General features: G+C 46.9%; 1 pseudogene across 1 annotated transcript; it reads left to right on the plus strand.

Moving 5' to 3' along the window:
- Positions 1–9253: 9253 nt before the first annotated feature.
- Positions 9254–13568, plus strand: LOC308244152 (actin-related protein 5-like; annotated as a pseudogene). Its single transcript has 2 exons — positions 9254–9379; positions 11780–13568. The product of its transcript is annotated as an actin-related protein 5-like (transcript).
- The last annotated feature ends 211 nt before the right edge of the window (positions 13569–13779 follow it).

Here is a 13779-nt window from a genome sequence, read left to right on the forward strand (position 1 = left end):
TAATAGTTATTTAAAATTTATTACAGTTTTTAATATAATAGCATATTTTAATGTCATCTATAGTCAATTTTGTATAAGGAGTTTCATATTTTAAGTATAATGACACCAAAAAGGTAAGTTTCCAGGTTGTCTGTTCACCATCCTCAGATCTTCTGCCCAGTTACAGAAAAGCTCTGTCACTAGAAAGCTTGGCAGGGAAGGGAGAAAGAAGATGGTTTGTGCCCAATCCCCTGCTGACCACAACAGTTTTTTTACAAACACACTCACAGTGTGGTGTGCAGATTGGGTTTGCAGCTTGGAGGATGCCAGGCTGGGTTCACATGACCAATGTGGCTCCTAGAATCCTGGAAACTAACACTTTAAAATGATATTCATGCTAAAGGTTGGCTGAGGCATGAGAAAAATTCTATCAGATGTTTTTTCTGCAAGATTGTCTTTCTGTGTGTTTGTATGTAACCAAAGCTAGTCTTAGACACTCCTTTGACTCCTTGGTGCCCACTTCCACGGGAAATAAAACCAACGCTTCAGCTGTCCCTTTGTGGGTGTCCTTCAGGCACTCTCCCCAAGACAGCAGTGACAGCCCTGTCCTTAGTCTAAGGCCTTCAAGGCGTTCTATACAGCAATAATTATAAGTATTTCTACTCATAATTATTGAGTAGAAATACTTTTTAAATGAATTTAAAAGGACCCAAATCAGCCAACTTTCATCCAGGTGATAGAAGAGCAGTAAGAAGTAGCCCCTGCCTTCCAAGGAGCTCTGCACACAGCCTATTAAGACGACACATGGATTTTGAATAGCTATGTTCACTCTTACAAGCCATGAAGACTGTCACTCTCAAGGTCTTAAAGACTGGGCCAAATAGTTACAGAGAACTTCTGACCACTTTCAAGGACTTAAAAATAGATCTGGCCACAGGCCTAAAAATTAGAGCTTGAACTCTGAAAATGGTAATCCTAAATATATATTTCAAATCACTAATTTAAAAAGAAAAAGCTATGTTGTTTGTTTTTTAAGATTCCACCAAAGGACTCTATCAGGTTAGTTGTGTTGAGCCTGGGGCCTCATGCAGGCCAGCCCTCCAGAGGCCTCCAGCACGGCTGAGCATTACAAGTTTAGGACATGGGTATGGCTCCACTGCTAATTCTGTCTTGTACAAGGTATATTAATAATGGGAATTGTGATCTCAAACAACTCTTCGGTACATGTGTAACTGCCAAAAGGTGCATCACACTTGTTATGAGTGGATCAGGGACAACTCAGAGGACAAATGTATTCTCCAGGGTGGCCTGGGCCTGAGTTGCCAGTCATTGCTATCACTGACCTAATGGTCAACTGCAGACCAGCAGGTACTGCGCAAGAGGGCCTACCGTGGGTAGAGCAACTCCCTCATTTCTCCAGACTTCAGTTTCCTAAGGTTAATGGCAATCAGGTAAGATAATTTGTGCAAAAACCCTCTACATAGAAAATTATTGAGTAAAAAATTGCCATCTGTTTTCCATTAGATAGATCCCAAGTTGGAAAGATGTTGGATGGCATTTCAGATAGGAATGACTCAAGCAAAGCTTGATACACTGGGAGCTTGAAAAAAAAAATGCACACTTACATCAAGCCTGAAATAAGTGCAATACAGGAGAGAAGACACTAGCCACATAGATGGGAGAGGAATAATTGATTGCCCATGTAACAGCGAAAAAGCTCAGGTGGTGACAGCTATGACACTGAAATTACAGAAAAATCAACAGAATACTACAGAAAGCTTTGGTTCACCTAGTTAGGGTCTCTAAATACCTTCCATACATGGTACCTGAAACTTTTTCTCTCAATCATCCAGATAGGACTACTCCTATGGCATGGACCAGGGAGGTGAGCTCAGGCAGAGACCATCATGCTCAAAGGTCAATCGCAAATGTTGTTATCACACGAAGGATGTCAACTGGACTTCTAGAATTTCCCTAGTGCATTTCTTTCCTGCAGCTTGTAACTGGCACCATAGGGACTCCCCGTCTTCCCAGTGCTGACGGGGTTAAGGTAGTCTTCCCTAATGTGAGATGCCTGCCCCTCCATTCCTACAGAGCTCTAATTACTCATTTACTCAATCAATATCTAATGAGTACAACTGAATGCCAGCAACTAGTAGGCACCAGGAGTGTGACAAAGCAAAACTTTGGTCTTCATGTTGAAGGAGATAGACTATACACGCACACCCTTAGGTTATATATGCTGCAGATGTGCAATGGAGAAAAACAAACCAGCAGAAGGGAACTAGGATTTGCAGGGGCCATGGCAATTGCTATTTACTATTGGGTGCTTAGGGAGGGCCGTTCTGCCAAAAGACCTGATGGAAACGAGGAAGCAGAATAAATGGTGTCTTAGGGAAAGTTGTCCAGTGAGAGAGAGAAGGGCCAGACACCAGAGTCAAGGGGACAGCAAGAGGAATGAGGCTAAAGAGGGGCAGGCAGCGCAGATGGACTCATGATAGCTGTGTTGAAATGTCCAGCACCTATTCTGCTTCTGCTGGACCGGAGTATGTCTCTTTTAACTTGACCTGGAAAAAGGTCAAGTTCTGACACAGCATTAATACTAACGTAGTCTGAGCTTGAGTTAGCCTTCTAACAGCCTCATCACCTTTCCTCATTTTCAATTAAAAGGCCACCAATGTGATTATGTAATGATAGAATTTATATATAAACATTTTGCGCTGAAAAGTAAATACAGAAGCATATAAAGTCAAAACTTTTCTTGCCCCTATTTCTTGCCCCTATTCTAAAGTATCAGCATGAACATCCCAGTGTCTATCCTCCCAGTCTTTTCTATGCCATCACAGCTACTTATATGCACACTCACACAGAACCATTTTAGTTTGCATTCTTACATAATTCTTTTCTGTGGTAGCTTCTTATTTAATAATATGCCTTGGAGATATTTCCTGGTCGATATGTATAGCTCTAACTTGCTCTTTATGGAAAATGTACAGTATTCCATAGAATTACTGAGCCATAAGCTATGTAACCATCCCCTTGTTAGTGAACAGTTACATGGTCTCCAATTTTCAGAGTTCTCTCCTCCCTTTCTCTTCCTATTAAATCAGATTTTCCCTTTGTCCTGCATGTTACATGACATTTTCCAGTCTATTAAGGGCTTTACATTTCCTGTTGAATTTCATTGCTGATTTGGGCTCATCCATCTGGCCCACCCAGATATATCTGTGCCTCATATTCAGTGCATTAGCAATTCCTTCCAACTTTATGTCATCAGTCAGTTGAAATAGCCTGCTTTCTCTACAGTCACTGAAGCCAATAAAAATGTTGACAATAGAATGCCACCAAGGATTGCCTTTGAGCTTAACATCCATGCATTTACCAACATGATATGAGTTGAAATGCTGAAGATAAATGCACTTTTACACTTCGCTGCATCTGGTTCACAAGTTTTCGATATAGACTAGGAGTCCATACTGGAACCCTCTGTGACAGGGAACTGCTCGCTGCTGCCACCTGCTGTCAGCAAGGGTCACTGCAGGGCGCTGCCTCCTTCCAGGCCCCTGGGGCTCCCTCAGGATGGCAGGGCCCAGCCAACACCAGCCTCCTTAGGGCCCTCCTGCACCTGCACTGGCACACCCTCCCCTCTACAAAACCTCACTGCTCCATTGCTCTGGAGTTTGTATTTCCAAATGTAGCCATCTAGCCATTGTTGCTTTGTTAAGGTAACCATGAAAATGAAAAATAAAAACACATAAACATTCTAGTACACTATTTCCTCTCATAAGTTAATGAGCAATATTAGCAAACTGCTATAATCTCATGGTTACAGTGAGTGGTCTGTCACCAGGTTCCAAGGTGGGTTTTTTCTCAGGTTTCTATAAGCACTTCTGTCACCTGGATTTTGGAATCTCACCATCTAGGCCTGTAAATGCCACAGTCCGATGATTTCCTGGACATCACTCATCTGTGTGTTGGCGGGGGAGATGACTTATTTTTAAAAGCATTTTAAATCATCATCTTATATAGCACAGCAACTCTTTAAAGAGTCAGTGTTATTTGTCTTTTCTCCTCTTCTCTTACATTGTTAGGGGGAAAATAACCTAATATATTCAATTCAAAAATTTCAGGCTCCTTATTAACTGTGATATCTACTTTTCCAAACAAAAAATATAGGTTTAGGGAAATTTTGAATCACAATAACTCAAGAAAGCGTGAATTTTCTCTGCTTTTTCCAAAAGAGAGAGATTTCAAAGTGAACAGATATTTGCAAACCCAAGTTCACAACATTATTAGTCATGATGGCTAAACTGTAAACAACCTAAGTTGTCCATTGATAGATGATGGGATAAACAAAATGTGGTCTATACATACAACAGCATATTATTCAGCCTTAAAAAGGAAGGAAATTCTGTCACATGCTACAACATAGATGAGCCTCGGTGGAATAAGCCAGTCACAAAAGGACAAATATTGTATGGTTTCACATATATATGGCACCCCGAGCAGTCCAATTTATGGAGACAGAAAGTTGATGGTGGGTGCCAGGGACAGGGGTAAGGGAGATGGAGAATTAGTGTTTAATGGCTACAGTTTCAGCTTGGGAAGATAAAAAGTTCTGGAAATGGATGGTGGTGATGATTGCACAATAATGTGAATGTACTTAAGAATGTACACTTGAATTTAATTAATATGATACATTTTATGTTATGTATAGTTTACCATAATTTTATAGTGAGGAAAAAAAGATAGATTTCTTTTCTCAACATTGAAAGACACTGACTGATCACAAACATGTTAAAAAGTATTCTGGACTCAAGCACACATCAAACACTGTTAATGTCTCAATCCTATTTTATTAGAGCTATAATGCACCAAAATAAATTTCTAAGCTTATCTATATATATAAAAGCCTAAGCGACCATCGCAACCGAAACAACTGAACAGATGACTGAACAGGCTGCATGGGCGACCAGGCCGGCAGGGGGGTTAGTGAGGGCCAACCAAACGACTGAGCAGCGGGCTGTGTGGGGCGACCAGGCCGGCGGGGAGGGGGGGCAGTTGGGGGCAACCAGGCCAGTGAGGGGGGCAGTTAGGAGTGACCAGGCCAGCAGTGGGGGCAGTTAGGGGTGATTAGGCAGGCAGGCAGGTGAGCAGTTAGAAGCCAGTGGTCCAGGATTGTGAGAGGGATGTCTGACTGCCGGTTTAGGCCCGATCTCCAGGATTGGGCCTAAACCGGCAGTTAGACATCCCCTGAGGGGTCCCAGATTGGAGAGGGTGCAGGCTAGGCTGAGGGGACGACCACCCTCCCCCATGCACAAATTTCGTGCACCAGGCCTCTAGTAAATCTATAATAATAAAAGCATAATATGCTAATTAGACCAGACAGCAAACAACCTTCCAGACGTCCTTGCAGACAACCTTCTGGATGAAGCCCAGGCTGCGAGGGCCGAGGCAAGCTGCAGCAGCCAAGCCCTTGCACGATTTTCGTGCACCGGGCCTCTAGTATTGACCATAAACATTAAACTAATCAGGCAAGTCTGAGCACACAGCTGTCTTTCCCTGCCCCATAAAAAAGAGTCATGTTCAAGACTGGTCAAGTCATTGAGGGTAGAATAGCAGAAAATCACTGCCTCAATCTGGTGGCACGTTTGAAGTGAACTTTCCTATTTTCAAAAAATTTTGAGTGCTCTCTGTAGCCCATATCAAGTAGGAAAAAGAAAAAAAGGACACACACTTCTCTGTGTAGTCCCAAACCATGATACTCCCTGTACACTACCCTACACCCACTTAGTGCAATCTCGGATTACCCAGGTGACAACCCCAGCAGTGGACAGGGACTCTGGGGCCAGGATGAAGACCCATTTGAAGACAGGAAGTGGTGGCAACTGGCAGTTGGCATGTATATGAAGCACTTTTCAGCAGAGTGAGACCCAAGGGTCAGGAGGAGGCTGGTTTTTTGTTCTAGTAGCCAAGACTGGGAGGAAGCAGCCACTCTTCCCGGGACTCCCTTTCTGGAGTTCTGTGGCTCCCTTCTTCCCTGCTAGTCCCTCTCCCTCTCCTCCTCCTTCAAGTCCTCTTCCTCAGCTGGGTAGGATACTCCCCTGCTGCCAGCTCTCAGGTTTGCTGAGAAAATCCAGAATTTCCTGAGCTGACTTCATGTGGCACAAACTACTCCCTGAGGAATGAATAATAAAACAGTGGCTACTTTCACAAGGATTAGGACTCTCAAGATAAGAGATCCCAAAGCATGTTTTGTCTTAAAAACCAAAGTAAAAACCATGAAAAACCATTCACAGAAGGAGAGCTCCACCTCCAGATATGGGATGACAACCCCAGGGTCCCAGGATAGCATTGGTTCAGACTCTGAGCCCTTTTAAAATTGATAGTGTGATCTAAGCAGAGGGTGTATTTAGAGTCTGGGTTGGATAAAAGGATACTTAGATCTTCTGTCAATAACTATGTCATTAAGGATGCCACTGCCCAGACTGGTATAGTCTTTTAGGAAGACTGGGGAGGTTATTCTCAAGCAGCAATTTCAAAATATATTATCAACATCAATACTAATCTACTCTTTGTAAGCTTCTACCCAGCACCTTTACCTCTGAGAATTCAGGTAAGTCTTACACAACCCTTTGAGTTTGCTGGAATTATTTCAGGTTCACAGATAAAGAAATTAAGTTCCAAGCAATTAAGAGACTTTCCCCACAACTTATAATAAAAACCAACATTGCATAACTTTGTAAGTATTCAGGCTAATTTAAAAAGATATCGGTATGAGACAGCACTTGGCAGAGTAGCTGGCACAGAGGCAACCTCCATAGATTCCATTGTCCCTTCTCCAGCACATCCTGTCATCTTTATGAGGCTATTTAAACAGGAGTGATCACCCTGGCTGGTGTTTCTCAATGGTTAGAGTGTTGGCTCATGGACCGAAGGGTCATAGGTTCTATTCCAGGTCAAAGGCCCAGTACCTCATCATTGCAGCCTTGATCCCCACCCCACCCCTACCCCTGCCCCCGGGGCATGTGCGTCAGGCAACCAATAGATGAGTCTCTCTCATATTGATCCCCACCCCCTCCCCCCGCCTCCCCCCCCCCCCCTGTGAGGATTAAAAAACAAAAAACAAAGTAGAGGTGATCTTCTCCAACATCACAGATAAGCAAACGAGGCTTCAAAGACCCAAAGGGCTTGTCCAAAGTGGCCACATCAGAGTTCGAAAGACCTGAACCCTATTGTGACCTTGAAATGCATAATTCGGTTTGAATATATATCCAAGAGAGCTTTCATGTAACTGGTTAATTATTTTAAACTTCCCTAGTATTTCAACAGCTAATACACAATGTAAGTACATTCTCTGTTTTGGAAAGACTGTAGGACCAGTGACTTTAACTAGAGCTCGTTTGAGAGGGAAGTATTTTCCAAAAACCTCCCCGTTGCAGGGTCAGTCAAAACTACATGTGTTTGAATACGAAATACTTATGCCAACACAAACAGAAGGAAGATGACCTACCATGGCACAGGCGCTCACCTCCTGCTGTCTGGAGGAGGCCGCCACGGGGACAGAGCAAGACAGGGGATGGGTCCTGCGTTCTGAGCTCTACAAAGAAGGGACTAAGCTGTGCTCCTTAAATCCCCCTGGCGCCTGGGGTGTGCCCTAATTTCTGATCTCAGGCTGGTGATTCACCACGTGGACTGGAGGCCTTAATTAATGGAGATCCTGGGTGTTGTAGGAAGTGGTGGTGACTCAGCAGGCATTTTTCCTTGGCCTGAGTCAGTCCAAATCACAGCCAATACGGGGTAGGACAGGCTTGTAAAAGGGCGTGGGGCCTCGTCCTCAACCACCAGTGAAGAAGCAGACGAGTCCTCAGTGAAGAAAAATGACATGTTGGTGCCTTGAACTCAGCGTAGGAGTGATTGGGGAAGCTAAGATGACGGTGCCGGGCCCTGAGCAGATGGCAGGCATAAGACGCTCCAGTCCCTGCTGACGTAGACCAGCTACTAGGCCCTGACCTGCAGGCTGGACAAGACAACCAGGGTCCAGGCCATGTGGACTTCAGTCAGAAATAGGCCTGGCCAGAGGCCACGAGACTCCCTGGGAAACCAGAACCTCTTGTCACCCACGTTTTGGCTGTGGCCTCAGGAGGCAGCAGAGCACCCCAGGGCCCACGGCTAAGGAGTCAGAGAATGTGAGATGCAGGCGTCTCCAACCCTAAGTTCTAGAAAAAGGTTTCCCTTTTCTGTTCTGCTGCTCAAACCCCTACTGAGCATTATCAGGTGCCAATTCTCCATGAAATGCCCTAGACCAAGGTGACGAAGACAACGGTGCTGCTGGGAAAAGCTTACATTCAGATAAAAAGTGAGACAGCAACTATAATGCAGCAGAAGACACTCCACCTGGGCCTCAGCCCTGCACTCATATTCCCACGAAAGTGCTCCCAGCTAAGTGGGATTTCAAGGTGCTCCTCCTCCTTCCTTCCCTCCCTCCCTGTTGCTCCTCTCCTCTTCTCTCCTTCATTCACCCCTTTCCATGAGAGGACAGACCTCACTCATCCATGAGTTTGGGAGATGGAGTTGGCCCATGAGGCTCAGCGCCCTCTGGTCCCTCCCATGTGGTTCTGACCTGCTCTGGGCTGTGGGGTCTGCTGACTGGGCAGGCTGTGCCTCTGCAGAAGAGGCCAGCAGTCAATGAGCAGGCAGTTAATTCATCAATTTTGGAAAGAGGTATCAAACCCACTTTATCCTGCCTCTATAAAGCTGACATTTCATTCCCTGTCCTGTGTCCTGTTTCTCATTTTGTTCTGAACTTGGGAGGGAGCTCAGGGGGTGCCCCATGGAGCCTACCAGAGACCTGTGGTTAAGTGGCAGTTTGTGAAAGCCCAGAGCCTGGCCTCCCTTCCACTCAGCGCCAAGTGTCTGTAGGGTCTGTATCCACAGAACAAAGGAAGGAGCGGTTCACTCTGCCTTGGGTGGCTGGGGTGAAGACATTCCTCCGAAGCCTGGAGCGGCTGGCAAGAAGAATAGACCCTCACTAGGCAGAGGAGGAGCAGTGAGGTGTGCTGGGCAGGTTGACAGCCTAAGCAGAGAGTGGCCCAACCTGTGTGCCATGTTAGGACCTTCTGGAACTCGGTGCCAGCCAGGCCCTCCTCATGGTTCCTTCCTTCACGGGACCAGACCCCCATGTCTCTCTCAAAGACCCTCTTACTTCCCACACCCTTGCCCAGAACCGTGTTCTCTAGCTGAAGTCTATAGCCACCCTCTTCTGTCACCCACTATGGCCATGAAGGACGCTCTTGGGTTTCCTCGTTTCCTCACCCACTTCATGTCCCATCATTTCTGGAAGACTCTGATTCTTCCTGTCCCTCCGATGTGTTGGATGATCTCCCCAACGTCACAGAGAGTAAGTGTCTTATGACCTCTGCCTGCCCTCGTGGGTCATGACACACAGCGAACGTCACAGCACAGCTCGCTCCCTCCAACACAGCCCAGAGGCTCCTCTCTGCTCAGAACTTGCCCTGTTCAGGGAGTTCCTGACCAGAGAGACATGGAGACACAGGCTGCTTTCTTTCAACTCTCAAAGCAACAAATAGGTCCATTTTCTAAGTCATCGAGAGAAGCTGAGCTTCTAAGAGACAGAATCAAGCCCAGAGAGTTTCAGGGAACTCCTTTTATTCCCGAACTCAGATATGCAGCACCTGGAAGAGTCAAGTTCGCAGAGACAGAAGGTGTCAGGGTGGCTGCCAGGGACTGGGGAATGGGAGTGGGGAGGTGACCCTCCTGGTTTCTCAGCCCTTTAGCAGCCATCATCTCTGAGGGCCCCAGAGCCACCTCCACAACCCACTCTGGAGGCTGGACAGTAAGGACCAGTCTTGGCCAAGTGCTGGGGACACTGTCCGGTCAGTGGTGTATCCCCTTCTCTGGCTCACCCTGACAGGGCTGACACTGTCACCATCTGCATCTCTCTGATGGAGACATTCCACCTGTGAAGATTGCAGCTCATGTCTGCACCTGAGAAAAAGCCTGAGAACTGCTCCATCTCTTGTGATTATGTACACAAGGCCCCCTGGGAAGGCAAGGGCCTTCTCTGGGCCATGTCAACCTCTCCCAACAGCACTGCACCATGGACACCATCCTCAAATGCCAATGTCCCCAAAAGGCCAAGAGCTCTCGGTCCACTCGACTTCACTGTTGCCACTCACTTAGATCTCCTCACCCCCTCGGCGCCTCCCAGCCTCCCTGCCTGCACTCCTCCCAGCTTCACCCCTTCCCACCCAGACCTCATGGCCACACCTGAACCTCTGGCCTCACTGGCCTTCGGACAGACCTCACACACAATCCTGGTGCTGGTTAACTCTCCTCATCTGCTCCTGCCAGGGAAAAGCGCCTAACTGTGCTTGTCACCTACAGTCCAACCTGGGACTGACAGTCTGTTCTGTCATTCAAGGCCTTGGTCCCAGTCCACACTGCCAAACTCGCCTTTTATTGCTTCCCTAGTGAAGTCCTTCACACAGGCCAAATGGTCTCTTCCTGGACCTATGCACATGTCCCATTATCTTTTTAAAACTTGTGGTAAACTACACATAACATAAAATTTACCATTTTTAAGTGTGTGGTTCAAAGGTATCATGTACATTCATGTTGTTGTGCTACCAATCACCTCCATCCATCTTTTCATCTTGCAAAACTGAAACCGCCCCCATTAAACACCATTATACATTAAATGTCTCTAGTCAGGCGAGTGTTACTCATTGGTTGAGCCTTGATCTATAAACCAGGAGGTCACGGTTCCATTCCTGGTCAGGGCAAATGTCCAGGTTGTGGGCTCAGTCCCCAGTAGGGGGCGTGCAGGAGGCAGCCGATCAATGATTCTCTCTCACCATTGATGTTTCTCTCTCTCTCTCTCCCTCTCCCTTTCTCTCTGAAATCAATACAATATATTTTTTTAAATATGAGTTTATTCAAGATATTCATCCATGTAAGGTTGATTGCAAAGATGTTGGCTCTCTCCTAAGAAAACCTGAAGAAATATTAAAATACTAGCAATAATGCTATGTAGTAAATACAAACATTGTTACTTTCAGTGGGCCAGGCTTGGGGTGATGTGAAGGCAATGGGTTAGTCAGTGCCCTGGGGAAACACTGGTCTGGTGTAGAATTTGAATATGTGATACTGGCTGTAAACTTGTGACTTAACTGAGGCAGGACAGTTTTGTAAGGCAAAAGTGCCCTGAAATCAAGACACTGAACTGTGTTGTTATGAAATTCAGCAGAGGATCACAGAGATAGAGGCTTTTACAACAAAACAGAGTCTGGCTTCTAATATCTCAAGTGCCCCACCATGTGCCTTAAGAAACGTGCACAGAACATTTACAGTTATGACAGAAGCTATTTGAGTTACTATGACTTTTATTTACTACCATTGTCTTCCCATGAGGTAGACTGTGTTTCCAGTGTGTATCTGTGAATTAATACTTTATAATTCAGAACAAACAGATTGTAAACTCTTCCAGTGGACAGAGATTGGCACAGACTTCAGCACAATGACTTCTTTGTGGCGAGAAGGTGAGACTCTCCTCTGCCCCAATACCTATTGTGTGGCCTTGTCTGAGCAGATGTTCAATAACCAGTAGTTGAATTAATTTACAAAAGTACTGATAAAAGATACGTACAACTCACAGAGTAACTGAACACTATGCACTGCCGGTTAGTATAGCAAGTAAGTAATGGACAGTACTGCCTAGACTAGTAATTTTAAACTAAAAGGGGAAAAAAATCAAGCTGGTTGTTAATGCACCTTAAAGAAAAGCACCGTTGAAGATGGCGGCGTCCGGGACGCCCGCGCCACTCCAGATCCAGTGCTGGAGGCCGGCCCGGTGGCCCACGGGCCACTGCCGGTGCCCCTGGTGCTGGACAACGGGGTCGTTTCAGGTCCGTGCGGGCTGGGCTGGCCCTGGGCCCGGAGCCGCGCCTCCAATTCCGCGCCGCGTGCGCTCGCGGGCGGGGCGGGGCGGCCGGCGGGTGGGCAACGCGCTGGGCAGCCTGGAGCCGCTGCGCTGCACTGAATGCTGCGCTAGCCCTTCGCCTGCAACTTGCTGGTCAACCGGGAGCCGCAGGAGCTGCTGTTTGACTACTGCTTCCAGCACCTGTGCCCTGTCTCCTCACAGGGCTATGTTGATCATCCCATAGTTTTGACAGGAGCTGTGTGCAACCCACTGTATTCAGGACAAAGGATGTCTGAGCTCCTTTTTGAGTGCTACATGATTCCCAAGGTTGCCTACGGAATAGACAGCCTGTTCAGCTTTACCACAACAAGCCAAAGACCTTGATCTTCAGTGGGCTCGTCATTTCATCTGCACACTAGTGTACACATATTTTACCCATCTTTAGAAGGGAGGTTAGATGCTAAAATTTGCAAACGCATCAATTTGGGAGGAAGCCAAGCAGCTGGCTACCTCCAGCATCTCCTGCTGCTGAAGTATCCTGGGCACCTGGCAGCTATCACACTCAGCCGTGCGGAGGAGATCCTGCATGAGCACAGCTACATCACTGAGGATTATGTGGGAAAATGCAGAAATGGCGGTGCCCTGACTATTACGAAACAATGTGCACAAGATGCAGTACCCATTTTCCAGAAAACTCCTTGGCAGCACTCTGACAGCTGAGGAGAAGCAGAAAGGCGGCAGCAGCAGCTGCAGTGGCTTCAATGCCCAGCAGCGGGAGGAGAAGTTGCAGCTTGATCAGGAGTGGCTGGACAGACTGCAGTACGTGCAGGAACTTCTAGAGGATGGCCAGATGGATCAGTTTCACAAAGCTCTGATGGAGCTAAACATGGACTCCCCAGAAGAGCTGCAATCCTACATACACAAGCTCAGTTCGGTGATGGAGCAAGCTAAGCAGAACATCCTCCAATCCGAAGTCACCCTTGAGGTGGATGTGGTGGACAGCAAGCCTGAGAACTCTGACCTAGAGCCCTAGATCCGTCCCTGGAAGACGTGGAAAACATCAATGATTTTGAACCCTTGTTTTCAGAGGAAATGCCAGAAGTGGAGAAGCCGGTCTCAGATAACTTGGCAGCATATCACCAGCTGTTTGTTGGGACAGAAAGAATTTGGGCCCCAGAAATTATCTTCCAGCCCTCTCTCCTAGATGAGGAGCAGGCTGGGATAGCGGAGACCCTTCAGTACATTCTGTACAGGTACCCAAAAGACGTTCAGGAGGCACTGGTTCAGAACGTTTCCTCTCCGGCGGGAGCTTGATGTATCCTAGGCTGAAAGTTAGAATGGAGAAGGAACTGTCAGCGATGAGACCCTTTCAGTCATCTTTCCAGGTTCAGTTTGCCTCTAACCCCGTGCTGGACACCTGGTATGATGCCCGTGACTGTGCCTTGGACCACCTTGATGACGATGCCGTCTGGATCACCAGGAAAGAATATGAAGAGAAGGGAGGAGAGTACTAGTACTTCAAGGATCTTTCTGCTTCCAACACCTTCATCCCCATCCACCCATCAAAGCAGGCTTCACCCTCCTCAGAAGCCCAAGCTCAAGCAAAGGCTCAGGGGTCAGTGGAGGCAGTGCTGGTGAGCAGGCATAACAGAGGGGTCCCTCTCGGATCTTGGGCCATGTCGGCTAGTGTGACAGGACACTGACTGTGTTAGATGTGTCTGGTCCAAGTCTACTTGGAACATTGGGCTGCAAGATGGATTTCTCCTGGGGAGAACATGAAGGGACACTGGGAGTTACCCTCTAAAATTTACCCTTCCTCTGGGGGCTTCTGCGGTGAAGAAACTTTCAGTGATCTGGTG

The sequence above is a fragment of the Plecotus auritus genome (genome assembly GCF_963455305.1).
Source record: "Plecotus auritus genome assembly, chromosome: 3".
NCBI classification, from domain to species: domain Eukaryota; kingdom Metazoa; phylum Chordata; class Mammalia; order Chiroptera; family Vespertilionidae; genus Plecotus; species Plecotus auritus.